At 40.5% G+C, this 27,845-nt stretch overlaps 1 protein-coding gene across 1 annotated transcript in view; it reads left to right on the top strand.

Moving 5' to 3' along the window:
- The first annotated feature begins 2,712 nt into the window (after positions 1–2,712).
- Positions 2,713–27,845, top strand: part of TAFA2 (TAFA chemokine like family member 2) — a 200,468-nt gene continuing 175,335 nt past the window's right edge. The window contains exon 1 of the mRNA XM_068401730.1: positions 2,713–2,776. The gene's annotated coding sequence lies outside the window, so the exon portion shown is untranslated. The remainder of the gene's footprint in view (positions 2,777–27,845) is intronic.

Genomic DNA, 27,845 nt, shown 5'->3' with positions numbered 1-27,845 from the left:
TTTGCCTGATTTCTGTAACAGCAGGACACCAATATGAAACAGTACTAAGTATCCTCTGGTCTCACAATACACAGGTAACTCGAGTGTAATGATACATGCAGCTGATATAGGCATATGTGCTCCTATAATTACAAGGTGTTTGCTACGTCTAAAGTGCAACAGCTGCTGTAATTGCATTTTAGCTGCTGTAGTTGCATTTTCGGTGTACTTTGACTACTTTTAATCCAATAACAATACTTGTGGTCCTACACTGACCCACGCAACAGTAAAGGTTACCCATCCTAGCATGTATTCAGGATCCCTGGTCATTTTGCATTGCTGGAGCAGGAGCATCCAACCCTTGTGGATCCACATTAGTTTGGGTCTACCTCAATGTACTGAAATTACACTGCCGATAGCAGAAAGGCCTTGGTTGCATTATTTTTAGCTGTCTGCAAATGTAGAAACACAGTTACCAGTTGGTAATTTCCCAGAGGGAAATCGTGATGTTATTGTATCAGCTTTCAATGAATGAGACAAGACCACATTTGTCTTTGCAACCAGCAGCCTTTTAATTTGGCTCCAGACCGCATCCAGGCATATATGCATACCGCAGAGCTTGCTGCAGCAGCGATTGTGACAGCCACATGCCAGGCTACTTTTAAATTGCCTTTTCCATACCAGCCTCTTTCTATTTCATCCTACACGGTGTGCGGGGTAGTCAACATTAAGCCTTCATTTTGCCTTCTTTTTTGACTGCATGGACCTTTAGGTCTGTATTTGCTTTGAAAAAAAGAATTCAAACATTCTACAAATCCTTACTCACATGGAAAAACTCTAAAAATGAACAATATCAACTGGGGAAGTGTTTCACTTCCCTCTTCTGTTTCTCACAGAGTTGACTATCAACATCATATAAAATGTGATGACAGTTAAGGACTAAACAAAAGCTTCTTTTTAGAAAACTTGCTATTATACTAGCTGATACAAATTAAAAATAGACAACAGATGATTAAGTACAACAGTACTACTTAATGATGCATGCATTCATCCCCATTTAACCTAGGAGTGGACAAGCATTCTAGGAGAAAACTGACAATTTGACTTTGATATTACTGTAACGAATAAGGGTGCTTTCTCACCTCCTTTGGCTCCCTCTCCTCCACTTCTCTGCATCCCCTTTCGAACAGCACAGAACACACTGACATAAATGAGCAAGCTATGCTTTTACTTATCCTCACCCAACATTTCTCTCTAGTAATCAATAGTCGTGGCAGACGGCTGCGTCCCACCACCCATCTTTGAGCAGAAGGAGACCTTCAGGATCTGACCCATTGTATGTTCCCCTGCCACCTCCCAAGCGCAGGTGCGCGGCCCAAGCCCGCGACCCCACCACTCGGCCCCCACCCGGGGAAGAGGGTCTCGGCCGAGGCCGCGGCTCCCCCGCCGCCGGAGCTGCCGTGCGTGACTCCCTTCTCCCTCTGGAGGGAGACACAGCCCAGCTTTTGGCTGCCGGCGCCGCCGCGTCCCTCCTGCCCCTGCCCCCGCTCCCACCCCCGCCCCCGCTCCAGCCGCCGCGGCCCCGGCCCAGCTCCCCCCGGGAGAGCTGCCCGGCCCTGCCCGGCCTGGCGGCTCCCTGCCTGCCTGCCTGGTGCCCAGCCTCCCGTCGGAGGGGAAGGGGGTCCCGGTGGAGCGGCGGCCATGCCACCCACCCCCGCGGAGGGGCCGCCGGGGATCCGCGGGGATCCCCTCCTCTCCGCGGCCACGTGCGCCTGTGCGGAAACTTCGCACCCCCCGCCCCGCCGTGTGGGAGGGGAGGGGAGAGGAGAGCGGCGCGGCGCCGCGCCGTGCCGTGCCGTGCCGTGCCGTGCCGTGCCGTGCCGTGGGGGCGGGCGGGCGGGTGGGAGGCAGCGCAGCGCCGGTGTGCGCGGGCCTAGGGGGAGGTGGCGGGAGCTGTCGGCGGAGCCCCGCTCCTCGGTCAGACAGAGCGGCGGCTGCGGGGACGTGCTGCCTCGTAAAGGGGCTGGGGAGGAGAGCAACGAGGAGCCGGGTAAACAAGGGCGTCCCTCCCACTCCCGCCTCGGGCAGGGCGCGCTTGGAGCTGCCTCTGCTGGTCTGGCCGCCCGAGGCGGCCCCGCACCCCTCCGTGGTGCGGAGCGGGGCGGTGCGTGCGCGCAGCTTGGGCACGGGGTGGCTGCTGCTGCTGAAGCTCTCGCTCTCCAATTACTTTTCCCAAGAGGGAGAAGGAGGCAGCAGGAGGGGGAAGTCGTGCTGTGTGTGAAAGGCAAACCAATCAGAGATGCTCTAACGGAGGGATTGCTGCAGGACGCGCCGGCTTTTCCTCCCTTCCTCTGCCGGCGGGGCTGAATCGGGACCGCACGCAGCTGGCGGAGGGGCTGGAGCTGCACCGGGCTGCAGGACTTCCTCACCCTCCGCTTTTCCGATAGCGAATCCATACTTAGTCCTCTTCTAATTTTTTTTTTTCTTAATACTCTGAAATCGTGCACGAGAAACACTTCAAGTCTTCCTCCCTTCCCACTTACTTCACCCTTCCTCTAGCATCTCTTAGCCGGATTCCTGGTGTATTCCCAGAGAGGCGGGGGGAGACCCGGGCCTCGGCGGACGGCTGCCTGCCCTAGCCCAGCCGAGGGGAGCCGAGCGCGGCGCCGCTCCATGCCCCCGGGCGCTGGCGGGGCGCGGGGCGTGTGCTGGCGATGCCCGGGCGGTAAGGCTGGAGCTTCCCCCCGACGGGAGGCGGCCGATCGCTAGGTGTTTCCAGCAGGAAGCGGGGCTGCAGGTAGGTGAGCGGAGCGCTCCAGGGGCGTGTGTCCGTGTGTCTGTCTAGGCGCTGGTGTGGGGGCGCCGGGGAGATGCTCTCCGCGGCTGGCGGAGACCCCGCGGGGCGGCGGGCGGAAAGCGCCCGCGGCGGGGCCAGGCGCGGGGTGTGCAGGGCGGGTGCTGCGGGCTGCGCTCTCCCGCTGCCCCAAAGTTGCAGTAAGCCGGGTGTGAGGGGGAGCTGCCTCCGCCGCCCTTCCACCGCTCCTGCCGGGTGTCGGGGGCAGCCTGCTCCAGCCCTGCGCCGGCGGATCCGCAAGGCTTTTTTTTTTTTTTCTTTCAATTTTATTTGATTTTATTCTAAGGAACACTTCAGCGTTTCAGCACGGGGGGCGGGGGGCGGGCAGGGGAACCCACTCCTTTTTCAGCCCAGCTGCTGGTTAGGAAGGGTGGCCGCTAACTCGCAGCACCCCCGGGAGCCTGGGGATTTACTCTGCTTCGGAGCCCGGACGCTTTATTGGCTGCCTTTAAAGAGCGTCTGAAAGAACCAGGAGTCAGTCGTTGTATGAATCCTTTGGAAAAAAAAATATCTTTAAAGACATGGCTCGTGGCTTCATTTCTTTCTGTGTGTAACGCTCCCCAAGTTGTGGTGTATATAGTATGAAACATATCTTGTCCATCCACGTTGCTTTCTTTGCATTCCAGTGAACTCATCTACTAAATAGTTGCAGGTTCTGTATGCCACAGAGGGAGAGGGCTTTTCCCTATTCCACTCCATTTATGGCTTTGCAAGAGAAAGTTTTAAAATAACCTGCTTTGTTCCTGTGGAGCTGTAGGATCGGACACCAGGTTATCTATGCAAAGAATAAAGGGCAATAGCTTGCACTGCCCTCCTAGGAGTTGCCATGCGTGGCTCTTCTGTACGTTTCGTTCTTACCGGGAGTTAAAATCATTGCTTGAAGCATTTTAAATTGTATGTGTAGTTGCAGTTGTCTCTTTCCAGCTTTTGCTTGGAGATTGTCACTATTTTTTTTAGAGCACTAAGTACCTCACTTCTACCACCCACCCCCCAGTAGACACCGGCTCAGTATTTAAAGAACCGTGCTTTGACTCCTGCAGAACTGGCAATTTAAATAATAAACACACTCAACCCCTATCCCTGAAAGCCCCGTAAAGCATTCAGGGTCTTAGGGTCTTTGCACAGCAGTGGATACATTTAAATTACTATTGACTAAATGATAATTGTTATCTGGTTTCTCTGTCTTACCAACTAGTTTCAGACATTAGCATTCAGCCTGCTATATATTTAACACTTTAAAGCTACTTTATGGGCTGATCTAAGTGAAGTCAAATTGATTAATTAAGATTCTTTTCTGTAGTGTAGGGTAAACACTATGAAAATAGTAGTTGAATGGTACTAGGTGTATAGCTTAGCTGAAGTTGGGAAAACATACTAAGGCATTTTTATCAGGGGTGGCAAAGGTTACATCTTTCATTATACTTTTTCGCAGTAAGCGTGCATCATTTCATACTGATACCTAAATTGTTTTGTGAGTGTATAATTAACAGCAGTAAAGTAATTAATACAAATTTCATTATTAACATTTTATTTCAGAGAGCTGATACTACTGAGGCAATATTGAAAGCTAGGTGTGTTTTTGTTTCATAAAGTCCCAGTTTCCAAAACTACAGTACTGTTATTCTTACAAATGTAAACTACCTAAGTGCCATAATTTCAGTGGAAGGCTTTGCTCAGTTAGTTGATAGCAAATCAGGATTACTGTTCACTGGTTCCACATGTTGTTTGAACATAAGGGGGCTTTCAGAAATGTGGTGTTAATTTTAGACAGGCTGCTGGTAGTGGGTGACTTTGAGATAAAAATCTTGATTCCTGTCATGCTGTTTTAATCAGAGAATGACGAGTAATCTGGCAGTATCTTTTATCATACTGGACATACCAGCTAACCTTTTTACCTGTCTCTTCTTATGATCTGAGGCATCTCAGCTTTACGTGTAGATGCTTGTAATGCACTTGATAATTCTGATGGGAAATACATGAAAAACTTGTTCTGAATGGAAGTAAATAGATGTGTGTACAGACAGATATTGGAGATTGCTTTGCTGGCAGGTTGCAAAGTGATGATTCATTGAACCCTGTCTAGATTTACATAAAGCAAATAATACTTCACACTGAATTGTGGTGGCAGAGAAACATGTAGCAGCCAAGAAGTTTCATAATTTCATTGCAGGTGATGACAGACTTGATAAAGGACATCTTTACAAATGCAGGCTATATGTTTTTGGTGAGCAAAACATACCATGGAATTTTTCAGATCTGAGCATCTTCACACTTAAATTTATTGCTAGCTGTATTGCTACTTATCAACCTCTGCAAAGCCTAAATAGTGTATTAGAAATATGTTGCATTAATTATGTTGTATGTTTTATTACTATAAATAAGTAATAGAACAATGCTAACTAGTTATCACACTAAAGGAAGTCACTGACTTTGGAAGAGAGACAATCACATTACCTAATATTAATCTGCACAAAAATGTAATCACCATCTTGAAAAATTATTCTTATACAACTATCAGTGAGCAAGCAGTTCTATGCCCCTGTTTTAACTTCTGCAGGATTTTATTAGAAATGCTTCATTAAGTCACATTATTCTGCAGCTGTTTGTTCACTGAAAATTAAAATAAAAATCAGGCAGTTTATCCAGCAAAGCAGTATTATTTCCTTTGTTAAGTACTGAAAGTTCAAACAAAAAAAAAATCCTTTAGTATCAGTGTGCCAGAAACATTGAGTACATCCTATTTTTGTGATATATGGATGGCATTTACTGATGCAATTCATCAATGTATTTATTAGTCAAATGTCATCAAACAAAAAAAAAAAAGAAAGTAAACAAAGACTGCATGATGATACAGAGGCTAAAGCAAGGGAAGACCCTACAAATCTAATTACTTAATGTTCAGTCTCATATTTACAGTCTATATTTAAACATCTCATTTAAATGTCTTTCTCTCATTGATTTTCTGCTACAGCTCCAGATAATTCACCTAGCAATAGGTTTCCATTTGAAAATGCATTTTTCATTTACCTTTTGAAACGCTGAATATTAAAGGCGTTGAGGCAAAAGTTGTGCTTGTATGAATATAACAGAAGGGTCGTATGCCAGCAGAGCTGAAAACTGACCTGTCCCCATTCACGACCATTTTTCTGTGTTAAGAGGGGCATCCCCAACTGATGTAGACTTTCATTGCTCCATTGAAGTAGTTGAAGCTCTGACATTTTAAACCAGCTGGAGATTTGCTCCATTATCCTTAGATCACTGAATGTAAGTGTGCACTTTAAAAGGATTTTGCTTGCTTTTTTTTCTAGGATGAGAAAACATTTATATAGTATACTGAGGTTCACAGAATGTGTTGTAATTGCACACCTTCACATTTGAAATACTTTTTAAAAACAGAGGCCCACTCTTGGCCCTATTTCAACAGGAAATTTGGCCCAGTGATTTGGTTTTGTAAGCTGTTAATATGTACTTCAAAACACCCCTCCTCATAACTCAGTTCAGATTTATAAAACTCATCAGACATAGCAATGCATATGGAAACATCAATAGTAATGTCATTCATTTTTCCTGGTGACAGCTACAGAGCTATCTCCTTTTGCTCTTGGTAGAACTTGGGAAGATAGTGATTTTTGTGCTTTGATTCTTTATACATCCTTGCCAGCCACTCTTGCTTGCCATATGTAGTCAGTTATTTATCAGAAGAGAAGACAAAAGAATAATGGCTACCTAATGTACTTTTTCATACTGCAAGTGCAAAACAGTCACATTTTTAAGATAAACAATTCAAGGCATTTTTGTAGAGCTTCTTCCATGCAGTGTGTTTTGAAAAACACTTTGGAGATAGAAGAGAGAAAATAAAGACGTGCTTTACAATAGTGGTTATGGCAGGACACTACGTACTTACGTAAAATGAGATGAAGTCACTAAAAAAAGCTTTCTTAGCTTTTTCTTCTGTTCGGGTACATCAGGACACTGATTTGTAGAATGCATTGTAGCTGTTGCTTGAAGTAGCACTAGAAATGCTTTGTATGGATTTGATCCTTAGTCCTTGCATGAGTAAGCACTTACAGGAGTAGCTCCTGTATCTTTTGCGGTATGGAAGAATCACTTATATAATTGCATACGTAAAAAGCGGGAAATTGTTTTTTTTTTTCCCCTTGTTTAAAGCTTATCAAACCTCATAATCCTATGTTAAGAGCTTACATTTTCCAGTAGCCTCACTTCACATCTTGCTGATCTTGTAATATGAAACCTGAACATAGGTCTCTCGGCACCAGGACAGCGTTGTATACAGCTGCCTCTACTGTGAGCATCCCTCTAACAATGCCAAGGGGAGAGCCACAGTACAGGGTAGCACACAGGTGAAAGCACACAGAGCTTTTTTTGGGCTCATGGGTGTTCAGTAATCTTTTATGCTTAAATCACAAATTGGAGCTAATGCCGCATAAGGTGCTTCAGATTGACAAACGTCACAAGTAAATAAATGCACAAGCACAGTTCAACAAACCTATTTGGTTGCATAAATAGCTAAATACTAAGAAATGGGTTGGTAAGTATGAAACATTTTTGAAATAGATGACCAAGTTTTTAGACTTGCTTGTATGCCGGCCTCTCTGCATGGAAGATTTCTTGCCCCTGTTGCAATATGAGATCCAGCATTTGAAGATGAGCTACTGGACTAGATGGACCGCTGGCTTGATCCAATAAAGCAATTTCCTTCTTGAAATGCAAAGAGGTGGTATTGCACTACTGTATATTTTAACTGACTTGCTAGAACCAAACTGCAATTGCTTAGTGTACTGGTTTTGCTTTATTTTTCCATTTTAAAAGCAGGGTATAATAGGTTTCTAAAATAAATCTCTCAGTAACATGCAGTCTCACACCAGCTCTTTTAGTGACAGGAGCACAGACCTGACAAGTCTCCCACATTTGCAGTGATATTCTTGTGTTGGATTTCTTCCGCTCCCCCACTGCAGTTTCTGCAACACTTATTGATAAGGCAGAGCTGTGGCCTCCGGTCCATCTTTCCACAAAACAGTTAGCTATGTGGCGTGTGGCCCTCCGCTCATCTCTGTCTGACATGTTGTGTCATGGAACAGGGAAGAGGGTATGGTGCAGCCCTTGGGTCACCAAATGGCTTTCCGTGCTCATCCGAGCATCTTTATGCAGGACGCTCTTCCTGGTTACAGGCTCTCCCTGTGGCTTCTCCCTCACCATGTGAAACTACACGTATGAGACAACCTGTCCTAAAGCATCTGATGTGTAGTCTCAGGCTAGGTGCCTCCTTCTGCCTCATGACTGTGCAAATGGGAGATCTGTGAGCACTGCATTAAAACTGTGTGCTCTAGATCCCCTTTCAGTTGGGGCTTTTACAGTGTTTGTTCCCATTTAAGATATCTGTTTGGCCTTTCGGGTTCTAGGTTCAACCATAATTTGTCGTTTGCTGTTGTGTCATTGCACTTAATGGCACTGCAAATTAGCGCAGAATGGCTTGATGGCTTTGAGGAAAGATAATGGCTTTCTGTGCTGTTTGTGTGTAGGAAACTGAAATTTGGATCTTTTCCATTAAGGGATGAAAGTCAGTACCATCTGAAGCTTGTCTCATGGTTTATCTAAAATGAGTTAGTAGTCTTAGTTCGGTTCTTACTGTAGAAGTGTCCAAGTCACAAAAGTCACCACTAGCAAAAATTAGGATGTGCGCCTGCTGTGCACACAGAGAGGCAAAACCTGATGTCTTATCACACAAGGCATTTCAGGTGTAAGTGTGTGGCTTCAATGGGACTAGTCAAACTAATTATGTGCTTGAAGACTTTCCTGAAGCGAGCCTGAATAAACGTTGCTAACTGCTTGGCGTGATCTATGTTGAAGACATGTAGGTGGAGTGCTGTTGGGACTACTATGCTTGTGTCTGCATTCTGGGTATAAATTCAAGACTTGAGGTTTGTTTCAATGGCTTGTCAGTCCTACACCTTTTATAAATATTCAGTCCCCTTAAATTCAGAACTGAGACTATATAACAGTACATATGTTCAGAAAAATGCTCCAAGTAGCTACCCTGTATTATAGTGTTAGAAGCTACAATTACAATCATGTAAATTTTCAAATGTGATGTTACTGGTGTGGCACTAAAGTAAAATATCACTTTCTGACAATGTATATCAGGCTGTGGTATTCCTGCAAGAAATGAGGTAATGTTTAAAGCTTAATTGCAGAAAAAAGATCTGTTTCAGCACCATGACAGGAGAGGAGTACCCTCTCCGGACTGTGTTACCCGTGTTTACTTAGCTTCAAAAATTTTTTATCTATGTATTGTAACACATAAGCTATACTTAAATGAGATGGGAATTTTTATCTTGAAGTCTGGTAGCAGCAACAAATAAAATGAGATAAGTTCTGGTTTGTAAGATTGCTGGAATCAAGACAGAAGAAATATTGTATTTGTATGCTAACATAACATGCTATAGATTCTGATACAGTATTATCAGCCAATATGCTTAATGTTGCCTGACACTTCTCATTGTATGATCCTGCTTTTTTCTGTTCAGTCTAGAATCACGAGGGATATCCCTTGCATTGGAATTAAGGTAATACTTAGAAAACATTCCTGCCAGTGTCCAAACCTTCATAATCAAGGCATTACATTGGTATTCGTACAATGGACGTTCAAAGAAAGAAGTGGCCGTGAATCCAGGTGCTGGTTGAGCTTCCGACTTAGGAAACGTTTTTTTTCCCCCATGCAGATTCATTTTCCTTTATGGCAATGAGATTTTATTATTTTCTGTTTATAAACCGTATAATTGGATTGTTCTGGTTTAACCCTGGTAGGCAGCTCAGCCCCACCCAGCTGCTCAATCACTCACCTGCAGTGGGATGGGGAAAAGAATTAGAAGGGCAAAAGTGAGAAAACTCGTGGCTTGAGATAAAGACAGTTTAATAGATAAAGCAAAAGCTGCATGCGCAAGCAAATCTAAATAAGGAATGTATTCACTACTTCCCGTCAGTGGGCAGGTATTTAGACATTTCCAGGAAAGCAGGGCTCCATCACATGTAATGGCTACTTGGTAAGACCAGTGCCATAACTCCAAACGTTCCCCCTTCCTCCTTCTTCCCTGCAGCTTTTATACTGAGCATGATGTTGTACGGTATGGAATATCCCTTTGGTCAGCTGGGGTCAGCTGTCCTGTACCTTCAGTCTTCTCACTGGTGGGGCAATATGAGAAACAGAAAAAAAGGCCTTGATGATTATGTAAGCACTGTTCAGCAATAACTAAAACATCCCTCTGTTATCAACATTGTTTTGGTCACAAATCCAAACCACAGCAACTTACAAGCTACTGCGAAGAAAATTAACTCTATCCCAGCCAAAACCAGTGCAATATCCACCTGTTGTTCTTTACCAGTTATGTCATGCTCAGGTCCCACACTATCCAATGCATCCTCATTAACCACTCCCCTCCCCTTCCTGCCCTTTGATATATACACAGATGTCATTCCCTTAGTCTATGGACCGCTCCTGTATAATATCCATAAAATGTCCATTGAGCTCATTTAGTCCATGACTTGGGTTCTAACCACTCAGTTATGGTGATCACTCAGGACAGGAGAGGTGGTGTGTTGTGTGGAGTTATTGGGCACCGAAGCCAGTTCAGTTTGGGTCACAGCTGCAATTGCACTGCTTCTTTTGAGGCTCACCCTCCATTGGTTCAGGTGGTTCCTGCTATAGTACTTCCTATAACATTCAGCTCAAATACTGGGTTACAACAGTTTAAATGTCAATCCATTACAATCTCTGCCTCTGGTCCCTTTGGACCAGGCCATAGGGTTTAACATTGCAATGAACTCCTCCCCTTGCCCTTGCTCCAGCATGGACTTATCCACAGACCACAGTCTCTTCAGGGGTATACCTGCTGTGGCGTGGACTTACGCACAACCACGGTCACTTTGAGGTGTACCTTCTCCTGTGTGGCCTTATCCATGGGCCACAGTCCCTTCAGGGATGTACCTGCTCTGGCGTGGCCTTGTCCATAGGCCACAATCTTTTAGGGGTGTATCTGCTCCAGCGTGGCCTTATCCATGGGCCACAGTCCCTCCAGGGGAGTCCTTGCTGTGGTCTTATCCACAGCCACTGACACTTCAAGGTCACAAACCCAAAACACAGCACCTTACGAGCTACTATTAAGAAAATTAACTCTATCCCAGCCAAAACCAGTACATTGATAAAAGTATTTTTGGTGATTGTATCCCAGATTTTGTTTTATCACATAGATCAGCTTGTGGTTAAAACCTAACAAAATAAAAGAATGTAACTCTGGGTAACTTTCTTTCTCTTTTAAGCTGGTTGTGCTTCATCTGGGAATCTGAGCCGACATGCTGCAGTACTTCGTACATCACTTCATGCTTTTAGCTGACTGTACGAGGTTTTAAGGGCCTTTAGCCCTCGTGTTTGTGCATACTGGTGTGGCATGCATTTAGTTGTGACCATGCAAATGCACAGCTGCCTTCTCCCATTCTGATCATATTTGTGTACTCTCATGTAATTGTTGGGGTCACTGCTTATGTGAAAAAGTACTAGGAGAAAGCACTAGGAGGAAGCTTAAGCTTAGCTCAGCTGTTTTGAGCTGCTTTTGCTTTGAGGCTGTGGTGTGATGTTTTAGGTTTTTTTTTTAACAGTATAATTATTCTTAAACGTTTCAGAATTTCTTTGGAGTTGATTTGTTGCATTACTATAAATGCATATTTGTCATCTGGTAAATACACACTTCATGCTTTTAAAAAATGAAGTGCGCTTTTAAAATCATACTCAGGGCGATGGGTACATAACAGTTACTATGTTTTCTTATCGGGAGAGAAATTACTAATTATTCACCTATATGAATGCTACATAAATCCACTCTGTGAGAAAAGTGCTGACACAGCTGTCACTATAGCTGCATGAATACACCGAGTCTATTTAATATAACACCTTGCTCCCATTCCCACTTTAAAAAATGAACTCCCAATAATGACAGTCATATTCTCCTCTTCCTCATCATCCTCCCAGCTGCTCATAACCTAACTTTTTCTCCTCTAGCTCTCCTTGCCCTTCCTTTTCTCTTCACTGTTCACCTCATTTGCATTGGTGTCATATGATCTTTCCGAATGTCAAGTAAATGCAGACTGCAGTCAGCATTACCAAATTGCTTTACTGCCAAAAAAGTCTCTTTTCATATGCCATGACCCATAATCTCACAGTTAGCTGCAAGTCATTCTGATTCCCAAATTTACAATATATTTTCTATTTAATGAGCTATTAAACATTTTGCACTTTTTAGCTTCATCTTTTCTGACTAACTGCATTCCTCCTGATAATTATTAGAAAGAAACAATTAATTTGAAACCAGTTCTGCAACAGAAGTGTCATTATTTAGATACAATTCCTCCATATCCATGCTCTAGGGATTATCTCGTTAGAATATATTTATATTTGGAAACTCCTTGAGACCATTATATCAGTCCAATAGCCACCATGTTGTCATCAATAATGTAGATAAGACTACTGTATTTGCTATTTTAATAAAACACAAAATAAAAAGATACATGGATGGATGAATAGTTAATTTTTGCTTTGACTAAATAAAAAAATTCAGTTTATGCTCTTTCTCCACCCCAGGAGAATATTTTGAGTGAACTTAAATTAAGCACAAACACAAATAATATTTCATATGTGTTGTGTAGATGTGGACATTTTGAAATTGGTGTGTTATTCTCATGTATTCTTTAGGTAATGGTAATATTCAATTTGTTAGAATAATTAATCACATTAAGTGGTTGTCTAATAAAAAGTTCATGAGAATGGCAGATGACTCAGTAATGATGAGTGAGTTCAATCTTTGTTGCTCACAGGTTCCATTACATCTATGTATTTATTAAATTCAATAATATCTACTAGTTCAGGCTATATAATCCTGGTTCTATCATTGTGGTTAATTATATCTAGTTAATGCATACAAACTAAATGCCATAACTGTGCATGCATTCTGCCAATAGATTAGCTTGTACAAAATCCCAATAACTTTTCCATAGTTTTTTTCTCTGCTACTCAGAGTTCCACTTTAGCAGAATATGGAAATGATTGACAGAAGGAAACTTTGTCCATGACCCTGCCATGGCAGTAGGTAGAAATGTACTTTTTAAGAAGTCTTCGTCTTTCAGGTTTGAACCTTATGTTCAAGCTGTAGTACAAGTAAGTTTCTAATAGACTTCATTCCTTGTGTATCGGAGCTTGCGCCTATTTCTCACAATTACTTTGTGGAAACAATATTGAAAATGTTCCTGGGGGAAAATGTCCTTTCTCTGAATCAGTAGATGTTAAATGCTGAGTTAAAAAGAGTGCAATATACATATAATGGAAAATGTGCTGAGAAGTTTTCAAGCTACCTAAAATTCTTGTCACCTTCATAGCTGAGGGGTGTGATGTGCATCCTCTGCTCTGTTGCATCCTGTGAGTTCACAACTTGTGCCTTACACACCTTTGCACCCCCTTTTGGGTAAATAGTTAAGTACACAGATGAGTAAGTAGTTAAGCAGATAGTTTCACTTCTCCTCTCATTTCTCTTGGAGCTGGAACTTTTTAGTTCAGCACTGCTTCAGTTTAATTGCAATCTTTTCTTATTTCTTGGCATAGTAACATGACAGGCCCAATTCTGTCAGCTGAAATAAAATATTTCTTTCTAGTGAATGATTAAGGTGATTCAAAACCAGATTTTTAAAGCAAAATATTTTTTATTCTCCCAAACTTCCTACCCATTAAACAAAATGATAAAAGAAAAGTCTGTGTATACCCAATTGTACCTAAACTTTACTGTTTTATTGGAAAAATAAGAAGCTATTTAATGCTTATGTCCGCAGCTGTTTTGAGTTGCATATTTCAGTCTCTCTGTGTCTTTCTTTCAGTATCTTAAATTAAGCAGTTGTTGGCAATTCATGGCCTCCTTCTTGGAGAGACAATTTGTAGCTGTCTGGTTCTTAATTTCTGTACGTATTCTGGTCTTGGCCAGAAGATGACTTTTATCTAGCATCTGAAAGAACATCTTTCCAATTACTGGCCAAGCTATTGCAACTTCAAAGTTATTGTCTCTCCACAGATATATTTATTCTTCTTTTTATTTACAGCTGGTACTCCCACTTGCATATAAAATACTAGCAACTGGAATGTATCGAGCTCTGCCTAGGGGTGGATGAAGAACGAGTTGAGAGCCTATGGGTAAGAATTAAGGGGCAGGCTAATACGGGTGACACTGTTGTGCGTGTTTACTACAGGCCATCTCATCAGGAAGAGGAAGTACATGAGGCCTTCTATAGACAGCTGGAAGTAGCCTCACGATCGCAGGCCCTGGTTCTCATGGGGGACTTCAATCACCCTGATATCTGCTGGAGTTCAGATCATAGTAATGTCAGATTGTAAAGATGTAAAGGTACATCTTTCTCTGTTTTGCCACTTTTGGGGTTGTTGTTTTTTGGCTGATTATCATTTTCTCAGTTGGTCTTTGACAGAGGATGAGTCAGGCCTACCATAATGGTTTCAGGTAGTAGATGATGGGTAGTTTTGGAGGTAGAGGGGATGTTGAAGCTCTGTACATAATGATATATTGGCTCCCACAATGTGATTGTTTCTAGTAGAAATTATTATTTGAAAGTCCTTGTTCTCTTTAGTCTCTCCTTTCCCCTGATATCAGGAGAATTTTTAAACTTAAGTCATTGTCCATGAAATAAGAAGTCTGTGATTGGAGCCCACTGGAAAAGGAAATAGCATAATGGACAAACAATTTCTCTGTTTTGTTTTTATCAGCTGTTGCTGAGGTTCTCCAGTGACTATGACCTTGATAAAGACATTTAGTTTTTATCCAGTAGTTCTCTTTTGTAAAGGAGAACTGAAGTTGCTCTGTTAAGGAACTTCAGTGATGGCTGGAGCCAGACAACAAATGGGACTAGACAAAAGAAGGAAATGAGAATGTGAGAAAAATACTGCTTAGTACTTTCACAAATGTTTTGTCATGTTCTTTCTGTTGTTTAGTGGTAGCCAACATTTACAAGAGGATTTATATAATGCTAATTCGTGCAGGTTTTGAACAGTCGTTCCCATTTCAGAGGAAAGAAGCTGTACCTGGCCTCTACTTTTTTGTTCTATATTTTTATTTTGTGCTAGTTTCACCTTTGTGGAAGACATTTCATTAGTGTTTCCCAGAAATGTCTAACCATACATTGGAGAAAGGCATGTCTGCCTATGACTTTCTATGGAACCCTGCTTTGTAAGGCCTTTTCATTCTTAACTATTGTAAATACTTTCTAGCATTGGAGAAGACAAGACCATAACTGATGAAAAGGAGAATGATGAAGAGATGTGCATGTCGTTCCTTTTTTAATTTAAGCAATCTTTAATTTAGGCTTCTGTCCAAGAAACACTTTCTTTGAAAAATGAAACCAAATCTATTGTTCCATTAGATTTTTTATTTTTTTTTTTCTTTTTGTAATTGTGATTGAATGAAATACTGTCTTTGATTAGTAACTACATACTAACAAATAAGAACTTCTATATACTTATAGATACATTCTTCTACAAAAATTGGATTTCTAAGTTAAATGTCCCTCACCCCAGTGAATAGTGGTGCCAATTACTTCAGTACTCGTGTAACAAGAGAGTACAATTCCTTGTGTTTCTTTTTACCAGCATGATAATTTATAGTATTAATTTTCTATGAGAGTTTTAATTTACCAGTTAAATTTCCGATGAGCTTGTCATGATTCCTGAACTAGGTCTACTTTTTTCCCTTTCTTTGCCATTTGAGGGCACTTCCTCCTACCTCTGAATGCTTTCAAGCCCCTATCCCTTTATCCCTCTTTGAGCATAGCCATCATTTTGCCATCCCATACTACATACTGACCTTCAACAGCAGGCTTCCTTGGCAGATATAACTGATTTGAGACCAGGGTTGAATAAAACAGCCAGAAAAATTTTAAATCCAAAGCTATTTTTAATGCTAAGAATCAAATATAGCAAAATAGAAAATGGATTTTAAACCAAGGGCTGTCCTTTCTGTCTTACTCTGTTTTATCTCTTCCAGTTGGTAGCCCGGGTTGGTTTGGCTTCTGCAGTTGCTCAAAGATCTGTGTAACACAGTAGCTTTTTTGAGAAAAAGTCAAAGGACTTGAGAAACAGACACGCCAAACATGACAGAGATGCAGCTAATTTTGAAACTGCTAGCAGTCCTGTCATTAATATTGGTTATTAAAAGAACATCATATCCCTTCATGGTTAACTCCATGTGTTCAGTTTCTCTGCTAGCCTTCAATACTACAGAACTTTCAGACTGAGTACTGCATACCTCCTCTCTAATTTCAGTCTTGAAGGTGGGGAAGGAAGTGTAAAACCTGCTCAGATGGCCTAGATCTGTCAGAGAAAAGAGAGTCGAGCCCTTCACATAACCATTGCAGTTACTCTGAAATTCACTCTATGAATCTCGTATAATAAAAGCTCTTTGGGTGGTTGATTTTGATTGAAAAGGTGAAGGGGGAGCCGCCTTTCAGTATTTTCAACACTAATAAAACTTCTAGCTGGAATTTACCTTTTTACTGACATTAGCAAGTTCAGAAGCTGGAGAACAGCTACAATTGTGTTTTATCACCGTCTTGTGTTACTTGATTAGCCTGAATATCTTTTTCCCAGTGATTAAAATTTACTATTTGGAATGATACAGCTAGGTGTAGCAGTAGTCTTATAGCTCTCATAGTATTGTATTTCTTTGCCTGTTCAAAAGTATGGTAGTAATTTTATTTTTTGAAGTTATTCTTTTTAATCTTGAGGTCTCTGCTCAAAAATGTATTTGGAGAAGAGTAATAATGGTGCATCATCAAATAAAATTCCCAAGCCAGCACAAAGAATCTGAAAAGAACACCTTTTTAGACACCTCCCTCTCTTTCTTCAAAAAGAAAACCAAACAAACCTACCACAAAACACAAGCTACACAAGATTAGAAGTAAATACACCTTTAGTTATGATTCATTTTGTTGTTAGATAATGAACCTTTGCAGAGTTACAATGTCCTATTTTAATGATAATAGAAACTCCTTCTTCAGAGACTTAAGTGATGTGCAAAGGATAAAACACTTTGTGTGTCACCTTGTTGCTGTTTTGTGAAGTTTAAAGGAGTCCAGTGCTGCTTGTTTTTTGGTGTTGGAAATTCGGTCATAGCCTACCAAAAAGGACAGTAGAGGCAGGATTCAGCTTGAGATTGACACTTAAAATAGGTGTCCAATTGTAACTGTCTACATGTGAGGTAGTTGCTTTAGCTTCATAGTCAAAAGAGATCTAGTGTTGGGTTCATGTACATAACATAATTTAGAACACTCTGCAGTATCTTGTCTGGCCTCTGAGTGCTACTTCAGATGGATGCAGAATCCAATCTGAATCAGATACAAGATGCCTTGCATCATATCCGGCAATCCCTTCCCTTAGGCATCTCAGATGGTTCTAGATGGTTATGTTCAGGCACCTGAACCCTGTTCCTTATCAACAGACCTGTAGAGTGATGCTGCTTGCCCTAAAACAGATACCTACTTTGGATCAGCTGAACTGTGCTTCGAGTCACAGCAAGTTAGTCAAGTTGAATAACTTGCCCTAAACATATATTTTAACTATCCGTAGTGAGCATTTTAAATGTGTCAAAGAATCTAAGATACTTGGATGGAATTTATAGCACTGTATCAGATGTATGACATGTGATTCATGGGCATGTAAGATACCATGTTTAGTAAACTGAACTGAGTACTTATATTTCAATGCCTAAATTTAGATGTCTTCATCTCAAACATACTGGTACCTATGTTACTGATAGATAACAGGAAGAATAATAGCATCATACACAACAATTATGAAATTAATTAACCTTGGAGGCAATTTCTGCTAAAACTTTATTTTCATCTCTCTCTTTGTCATTTAGTTATATAGTTTAATGCAAAATCCTAACTTGTGAAAAAAACACCTCTGCTCCCAATTTAAAGGCTGGATCTTCAGCTGAGGACTGAAGAATCTCACAAGTTATGAACCTCTTAGTGAGTCTGGGTAAGCTAGATTTAATGTTTCTGACAATTCTAAGAGAAATAAAAAATCAGAGAATAGCTTTTTAAAAGTAGGTCTGGAAAGGGTGATTCCAGCTTTCCTTCTAAATCATAAAGAGCATGACATTAATTACATTTTATTTCTCAGGTCAACTTTTGTTACTGAGAGCATCATCTAGAAGGATTGTTAACTTCAGAACAAGCATTTATCGGACTATGGTGTAATAGGGGAAAATGAGAGAAAGAGTTTCCACATGAATGAATAAGCATAGACTGAATGTGTGTAAAAACCTACTTACGGAGTTTCAGAGCAATAAACCAAATGCACAGTCCTGAAAGAGGCATATTCTATATTAATTATTTTTGTGACAGTAGTACTTAGCATAACCAGTCAGGAGTGAGGTGCTGAAAAAAGATAAAGCAAAATATTTTTCTGTCCTTTACTTCGGTTCACTTGAAAGATGAACCCCTTCAAGAGAGTCTTTCAGTCCTTAGTCCTTACCGCAGCTGCCTGCCATTAGGTCTACAACTGTAAGTCAGAACGCTGTCCTAGCTGTGGCAGTGGTCCATGTGCCTCAACCTATGAGGAGTGGGAACTCCTGGGCCCCAACCCTGACATGATTAGGCAATGTACCTTCTTTCCTCATACCATATCCCCGTCTTTTTTTGTTCCCCAGAATTCCTCTCTTCACTCCTCACTGTTAGCACAATAATTTTTGACTATATTTTAATTTGCTGAGGGTCTTCAAGGCTCCTTACTATTTCTAGACTATGAAGAACCTGTCTTGACTCCCCCAATACCTGTACTTGAGAAGCTCTTGTTTCAGGACACTTGTATTAGAACATCAGTATCTGACTAGTTAGATATGAAATGCCAAATAAGTATTGAGTAATGCAGTTTTCTAACTTTCTAATTAATTGCAAAACACATGAAAACATTAATTATGATTGGAAAGATTCTAAGTACCGTTTTCTGAAGAGTTCTTACAATTTTAAGTGCAGGAAATGATGCAAATAACCAAAGACACAATATTTCAAAAAAACGTTTCTCCTGCCACTTAAAATACAGACATAAAATATTTTCTGTCCGGTAAAGTTGTAAGCTCCTACAGAAATATGAGGGTTATACTTCTTTTAGTGAATAAACATTATCCTCCTTATGTACTTCTCTGCCTCCTTTTATAACCAAAAAAAAAAAAAGGAAAAAGTTTTAAAATTTGCTTTTAAAATGCTTATACGATGAAAAAAAAAAATTCCTAGTACATTATTTGTGATAACTTGTGATAACTGTTATAGCAGGTTTCATAACTAATGACGTAATCTGTCTTTAAATGTCAGAGCAGAAAGATGTACTTAGATTGATGGATACAGTTTAAAACCCTAGGGCCTGTCTATAATAGAAAGAATTAGCATCAGCAATTTGTACATCTGAACTGGTGGTGAATGCTGTTTAGATAAAAATGAATGAAGGATGAACTTTGTTTAGCCCTGGTTCAAAGTAACCATTACATATTGGACCGGGTTTTGACCAAGCCGTGTGCCTGCATATGCCCATGAGCAGTGCGATAACATCTTTAAAGGAAGACGTCTAAAGGTTAGCAACAAGGCTATACTACATCTGCTTTAGGCCTTTTTTTTTTTTTGCTGAGTTCATACAGTGCATTTCACAAAACCAAGTACAAACAGCTGCCCAGCAGTACTTGTGCAAAGTGGAACATTTCTGCTGAACCCATTTTTCTACTCTCTCTATCCCTTAGATGGGATAGAAGTACTTGAAGGTTGTAACACAGCATGGTCTCTAGGAAGCAGCTCACATGCTGTACACATATATATGTACCTGCTGTAAACAAATGCAGACTTTGAAAGAGATGAGAAAATAAAAGTTATTTATCTACTTTTTGATTATTTACATGGTAGATTTTGTAGGACCAATGATAATCAGGATACATATTGTGGTTTTGGTGAACATCTGTCAAGAGTCATTAAGTTCTTTCTCCATATTAAGCAGATTGCCTTATTAACTTGGGTTCATTCTTTGCATTAAATTTGAAGCACTACCTTTGTAGCTTTTGGCAGGTTTTATCTCAATTGCTATATAGACATATTTATAACCAGCCCCCATTTTTGTAATTAAAAAGAAGGGAGATAACGGAACTTTGGAAGCCCTTCCGATTTGTTTTACCTTTCGTTTCCTCACAAGCCTCCCTAAATGAGTATATTAGCATCATTTCCTAGAAGAAATTTTGCTACTCTTACCTAGTTCTTCATACAGGTTCATTTCTTTTCCATAGCAGCATAGAAGAGAGCATCAGAAAAACTCTCGCTAGCATCTTGACTTTTATCACTTCCACTCTAAATGTAGACCAGGAAGTCTGCTTTCTGGGGAGCTCCCTTGATTTTCTGTAGCATCCAGCTAACCTCCTGGGCTACATCAGCAGTACTGCTTAGTGCTAATGGGAATGAAACTTCAACATGAGGAGACAGCAGATTTTACCTTGGGTGATGCAGATGTCTTTCTCAGAGCCAATAAACCCAATCTTTCCACCCTCTCCAGTCAAAGCATCTTTTGAACATGAGGTCTGCATTTTCAGCTGATGCATGCCGATGGTACTTTATGTTAGGGATATGAAGTCCTTATAGCTTCCATTGACCTCAGTTATAATTTGCATTTCTGCAGCTCTGAGTGGAAACTTTCAATAAGCACAAATTAAGATCGCATGTGTAATTGTGAGACAGCCTGCATAACTTACTGTCATTTGTGCATGTAAAAAGATTATGTGCATACAGTTCAGCCCATATGCTGAAAAAACAACACTGTGTTTTAATCAAATTCCCTAATTAAATCAAATTTATGCTACTTGTATCTGCCCTTAAGAGTCCTGACTCAAATCTGTATGAAACCCTTCTCTACACTAAAGAAGCAGCCACTGCCAGATCAAAATTTTGAAAAATTATTGGAGATACAGCTTACTCCAAAGGCAGTCATGAATTCCTGGAAAAGGGAGATGAACATTAATAAGGTTTATATTCAAGCAGTCTACTCAAAGAAAATAATCCCCATCTCCAAACAATCTCCACCTAAACAATGTTTTTGCATACCTTTATTATAATGATATCTGCAGTGGGTTTTATTTCCAGGGACTTCTGCAAAACATTCCCAAGAGGAAGTAGTTTGATGATTGCAAGTAGTGTGTCGTGTGTTGAATTTCTTTTCCCCCTTTCTTTCTCTAACATTTAATTGAAATTTTTGGCTTCAAGCCCAATGTGATTTAGAACATTTTTAGGTCTTGATCACTGAACAAGCTCTTGTAAGAACAGCATCCTCATTGCACAGAGGATGAGTTGGCATTTCTAGTTCAGATTCTTTAGTTCAGTGATAGTAGCTATTATGCAGTACAGGTGACAAGAAGGCCCTTTTCTTTGCGCTTTAGTTAGAAAGCTTAGTTAGCCAGGGGATGCTGTCGTGTCAGCTACAAGGTTAGAATCACTGTGGACTTTGGATGCTTGGGAGAGCTGTTACAGCCTTAAGATAAAAAGATGTGACTCTCTAGTGAAAGGATTGATATTCAAAGCATTTTTAGTTGTGGCATTCGCTGTTTCAATCCCTAGTGAAACAACCTTGAAGCAATAATCACATTAGCTAATCAAAACAGAATTTGAATCACTTTTTCTTGTCTACATAAAGCTATCAGGACAGCTGCATGCTATTCTGAGGACCAAATCTGAGCTTTCTGCAGGTGCTTTTGTTTGGTTCGTAAATATGCCTAAGCTTGGGCTACAGGCAGAAGAATTTCAGCTAATCAAACTTGCATATTTTCCTGTAGTTCAGGACTAACAGATTTTGGCCCTTGATATGTGTTGAATTTTTTAAAACTCTACAGAGGAATGCTTTTATGATCTTGCCTGTAATTATTGAAAATACTGTATTTCCACATCATAGTTTGGAGAGCAATTTTCAAAATTGTGGAAAATGAGAGCTTGAATAGCTATGCAGTTATCTATGATGACCTGGACAATTTGTGTTGACTTATTTTAATTTTAAAGGAAAAAGTATCTCCTTTTACAAATCTTACCTTACTTACACATTCTGTTTGATTTCATGATATCACTGTATTGTTGATGCTTCTCTATATAGGAAATTTGCCATCTTCTGTTGGGGATATATACTGTGTGTCTAATACCAGGGACAGTAGAGCATTACTGAGCCCTACTGATCACTTCCTCAAATTGGAGCACCCCATCTTGTAGGAAGATTAGTAAATCAGGCTTCCTTTTTTTAGGGTTGGACTGAGGTGCTGGTTTTTAACCCTTCAGTTTGAAGGACTGAAATTTTTCCAGAAACAATACAGAGAAGTTGGGTATGAAACTTGTTCTTTTACGTGGGACCAGTTAAGGTCGAAGCAAAACACACTCTATCCGAGACAGCATCCTCCATTTGGGAGCTGCTTGGGGGTAGCAGACTCTTGGAAAAAGGACTTGGCACTCTGAATGAACACCTAACACCGATGAGTACTCCAGTGCAGTATGCAGCTTGTTCTTTGTCTGAAGCTGAGTAAACGCATTCAGAATCTTTATGTAGTCAATTAAAATTAGCCACTTCATTTATGTTATGTCCTTCAAAGGGCTTACAGAGAGACAGTGTTCATGAGATGGGAGTTCTGTGGAGAAAGGTCATCCTCATATTATCAGAAAGTGTTTTATAGTAAACATGGGGGCCAAACAATTGAACTTGTGCATCTTGAAAGGAGTGCTAGATAGAGGAGTGTGACAACATTTTAAAAAAATAAACAAACAAAAACCACATCATTTTTCAATTTAGAGCTCAAGACCTATTTTTAGAATAAAATCTGTCCTCGATGCTTAACTTGAAAAAGAAAATAAAACGTTAAGGATGCCCTTCTTTTTCTGACCTTTCCCTCTTCATACATCTCAGCATAATGACGTTTACAATGTAAATATGTTTAAATATTTTAGGAACAAGAAGCAAGATCTCAAGTTCTGGAAGGAGCTGAAAAATGAAGTGAAACTTTTGGCTGCCCTTCAAAAACTTCAAATCCACAAGATCTTAGATCAATGAGCTTAGCTCATCTAGAGACTTCTCAAAGAAAGTATTGTATGTACAGATCTGTGTCCTAAGCATAGATGTTTTCTGAACCATGCCTATGAAAAATGGATCAAATACTAGATTTCATGATCTGCTTTCTTTGATTGCCTGGAATAGAAGACTGTTCATAAAAAAGTGTTTCGTTTCTGTTTTCAAACTAAATGAATGATTATTCAATTAATTGTGATTCTAGGCTGTGATTCTAGGGAGATTATTTAAATTGAGATTTTTTTTGGTAATGTCCTTGAAGAAGAAGTAATATATAGCTTTTTTTCTTTGTTTGGATGTTTTGAGGACTTCTAGATGTAACTGTCACAAGAAAAGTAGCACGCTAATATGAATGACCATTAATAAGCTAATGTTAATTAGAATTTTTTCTTGCCTGTTAAAATGCTGTGGTTGACCTGCTTTGATCATTACAAAAGGGAAAAAGAGTCAGCTTCTCTTTTGAGTGCTCTTGGGATATTTATTTACAATTCAGCATCTATCCAAAACTATAATCTGGGGTGTGGGAGAAGTGGTTTCCAAAGTGATGGATGACATTTGTGTGTGAAGCCGAACAGATGACAGAGTCCTTTTCATTGTCACATTGAGAACTCATTGAGAACTGTTGCAAGGGCAGTATGACAGAAGCAGCTCTGGCATCGTAAGTGCTGGTGATTGTGTCCAAATTCAGCTACCTGCTACCTGGGATGTGGAATGTCCAGAACTAGGGTAACCGTTTGAATAGGCAGTGCCAGCAGCTGGAAGGAACACAGAAAGGTTAAAAAGAGTCATGGGGGAATGGAGGGAGCAAGAAGGCTACAGAGTGCAGCACATCAGTAGTTTTTGCTTGGAATTGTGTTTCACAGTCAATGAAATTTATTAGTAAATAATCTGGAAAAGGGTTGCAGGTGACCCAATTTCTGTTTGCAGTACTTATACTCCTGAACATATAAATATGTAAGACTTGTGATTGACATGTAGAAGAAAGTTAGTCTAAAGTCATAGCTGGCTGTAGAATTTGTTGGGAGTTGGACGTGTGGAAGCAGAGGTGTGTGTGGCTTTTCCCTTCTCCCTCCCATAGACCACTGCTGCTTTGCTCGCTTCCCACGCAGAGCTGACCTTGTTCTGGCTGGCCTTGTACTTTCTCATTTCTTTGTCTGTGTTAAAGCCAGCTGGTTCTCTCTATGGAAATTCACAGCTAGGACCCTTTCAGCAGATGTCTACATGGCTTCAGGAGCTCTTTTCCTCTGCCCTTTTGTGGCATCATTAGACTTTTACCCTCACATTACAAAGTTAAAGCTGGGTTACTCAACTTTCTTGAAATGTGTAGCAATTTGAAGGCTATTTATAGTTGGACTTTAGAGCATATGGAGTGAGCATAGCCAGAATATTTATGACCTCCAGATCACTGTCCTTTCTTCACTCAACACCCGGATTTACGTAAGACATTGTAGCCTTTTATTTTTGAACCAGGATCTGTCCTGGTGCATATTGTGATTATACAAGAAAGTTTTCTCCTGGAAAATCTGCAGATAAGTTAGGCTGCTTTCCAGCAGCATAACTTCACAGAAGTTTTCACACAGTTTATAACAAGATTATAACTGTAAGAAGGGCACTGTTTGTTCAATGTGTAAGAGAAACTGAAGTCGGGTTTGGGAGATGGCATCTCCCGCAAGACATGCTGAGAAGTTAAATAATAGCATTGTCAAGGGGGTGCAGCAAACGATGGCTCTGTCTCTGCCAGCTTTGGTAAAAACATTTGACAGTATGTACTTGCTATACTTCCTTTGCAAGAGAAGGAGAGTTGCAAGAGAATTCTTGCTGCTTTAGCAAAAGGCAGGCTCAATTTGTACCCAACCAGGTGCCGAGACCTCTTTTAGAACACCTTGCCTATGCCAGGGAGTGAGCACAATTTTGCGTGGCTGTTCAGCCTCCCAAGAAAGGCTGGGAAACTTTCCCTGTAAAATCATGGGGAAAACAGTGGTCTTGGCAAAGCTTTCTACCTTTTACAGCTCAGATTTTAAAACTACGCTTTCTGTCAACTTGTGCCGTTCTAAAAGACCTGAGACCTATGTTTCAATCCTCAGGGTTCAAAACCTCCATCAAGAGCTTTCTAAATGTTCTGCTTGCAGAAGTGGCAAGACTTAAAGATCTTTGTACAAATAAAAAGCTGGGCCAATCATCTTGTTTAGACCTGTGTTTCATTTCAAATAAAAATTTTGTTTAAGATTTGTTAAAGTTAGCAAGAATCTTGACAAAGCTTCATGTGGCAGTCTTTCTCTGAGTACTTGCACTCTTCTGAGAAAAAAAAATCTTTGTAAGTGGACAGTAAACCCAACAGCATGGTATAGTAGTGGCTATGATTTTTTTGATGAGCCTGTGATTTTGATGGGCATTTTGAGTGTCTCATCCAGCGTTCACTAGAAAGTATCTGGGTCGAGGAATGATCCAGTTCAGGGATTCTTATGAGATCTTGTTTCCCCTGTGTAGGGACACACTCTTGAGAGTATTTTTCAAGTAGACAATGGGTGAAAATTGCCCATCATAGGTAGGAGCCGGATTCCTCTTGTGGTATAAATTGGCCGAGATTCCCAATGAAAGTTAAAAGTGAAAAAACGATTAATTACTACCAGAGAGTATCAACCCTACTTCATTTTCATGCTTTTGGAATTTGTCATTATTCTGGTAGGGAACTGAATAAAAACCTTTTCCTTTTAAGTTTTCCTCCAAAGTCAGAAATCTGTTTTGGACTTCAGTATGAGCTTTTGAGAGAACGGGTGTGGTCCCTAAAGTGGCCTTTTGGTTGTAGAAGGTACTTAGGTTCAGGTTCACTTTATGCAATCATTCTGGAATGGGAGACTGCATAAAATTGTCAAAAAGGCATTGTGGAAAGACTCCTTTATTCCCTGATTAGTTCCTTGCCATCTGTCTGCAGTATTGTGACCATCTCTAGTTAATTATTCCTTCAGGCTCACAACAGATCCTGTACCTTCCAAGGTGATGTCCTGTGGAGGTTATGGTTTTCTTCAGGCACTCGGCAGAGCATGTTCTCTTAGCTGGGGGTCTCACTCAAACTCCAGTAATTGAAAATTATGTCATGACTCCTAGGTATTTGTCTCGTATGCTTAGCAATATGGGTTGTAGGGAATATGTTATAACATGCTTCCAAGACTGATTAGTCTTTTTTTTTTTTGTTTGTCATAACAGCGTTGGTGTTATGCTTCAAGGTGGTGCTATTGATCTCTGTTTACTTGAACTTGCCTCTTAATTACCTGAGAAGTCAGTAAGACAACAGGTACAACATATTGCAAACTTTTAACCCAAATAAGGTGATACTGTGACCCACTGTTTCTTCACATAACAAAGCTAGAGAACAAGAATATTAATTACAAAGATGGGAGCCTTAGTATTCTGTTGGGAAGAGCCCTGAAATGTTCTTATCTCAAGATGAATGTGACAGGCAAGTGGTATACGTAGTTCAGAGTGTTTGGAGGGATCAAGCTTAGGTAAGTAGATAGCTGTCTTCCATGCAGGACTGATCAGCTAGGGATCAGGAGATTTTGAAGTGCCCTAGGTTTGACAGAGCACTGAAAGAGAATGAAAGGAACCCTGGAGTCCATGCGAGAAGAAGGAGAAAGGAGAGGAGAGTCAGGCTGGGTCTTCCAGGAAGGTGGAGGGTGTTCTTTGTATGATTTGTGGTTGAGCTGCAGAACTCCTCGCTGCAGGATGTTGTGGACTCTGAACATTTACATGGCTTCCAAAATGGTCACTTCCATGAATAAAACTCCACCAAGTTCTTATTAAAAACAGGAATACACTCTCTGCCTGAGAAATTAACTGAGATGCAAATTGCTAGAGGTTGGGAGCACGTTCTCGAGAAATTAGCACTGCATGTTTACCTTGTTAAAAGCTCTGTATAAGCTGCTTACAAGGATCCTGCTGTTGATGTCTATTAGAAACTATTTACTGGAGGAGGTGTGCTTTCAGTCTGACCTCATACAGTTGCTCTCATGAGCTGGCAGACAGGATTTCAAGAGTAAGAATCCTGTGAACAGTAGATGGCCCTCTGGTAAGGGTAAGAACTCTCTTGTGTCAGCTTTCTGTGGATTATGAAGTAAAGTAAAAGTCATCAGAAAAGATGTGAATTGTGAATGATGCATTTTCTTGACAAGAGAGGGTGGCAAAATGCCTTTAGCTTTTTACCTGGTAAGGGTGACTCCTGGTATAATTATAGGTCGCTTGGACCAAATTCACTTCTCATAACATCTCAGTCCAAGATTTGACTCTGTAGGAACTGTATCATTGGAGGACCTGTGAGCTTGCTATTTGGGAGATACTTTTTTTTAATTTATTTTTTTTCTCTGAGTAAGTGTGAATGTGAGGATTGATAATGAGGCCACACATGACCCTGCCACCAATCAGGATAAAAAGTGTTATACCTTTTTATTGATGTTTCAGTTGTTGGTTTTCTCTAGTAATAGAAGCTAATTTTGAATTATTTTAAAAGAATCATGCCAGGCATTTATATTTAATGATGGATTTTAAACACAGTTTAAGATGCCTATTTAAACTGGTAAACCCTTGCCGTTTCTTCACTGTAAATGTAATTCACACTATTTGCAGTTTCTTCAAGACTTTGCGTTGATCTATTTTTCAAGGTTCCATAACAGATCAAAACAAACTCAAATCAGAAAGTATCAGCAACAATGGTGGAAAAAACCTCTCACTTTATAAGGCAGAAACTGATTTTTTAGCAGAATGTTTAGGTTAATAAAAGGTTATCAGTCTCAAAAAAAGACTCACAAGCTTATGTTTGAGTTTCTGTTGTGC

Source organism: Nyctibius grandis, chromosome 5 (assembly GCF_013368605.1).
Source record: "Nyctibius grandis isolate bNycGra1 chromosome 5, bNycGra1.pri, whole genome shotgun sequence".
NCBI classification, from domain to species: Eukaryota; Metazoa; Chordata; class Aves; order Nyctibiiformes; family Nyctibiidae; genus Nyctibius; species Nyctibius grandis.
The sequence above is the reverse complement of the archived record's forward strand: the minus strand, read 5'-3'. Positions and strand labels throughout refer to the sequence as shown.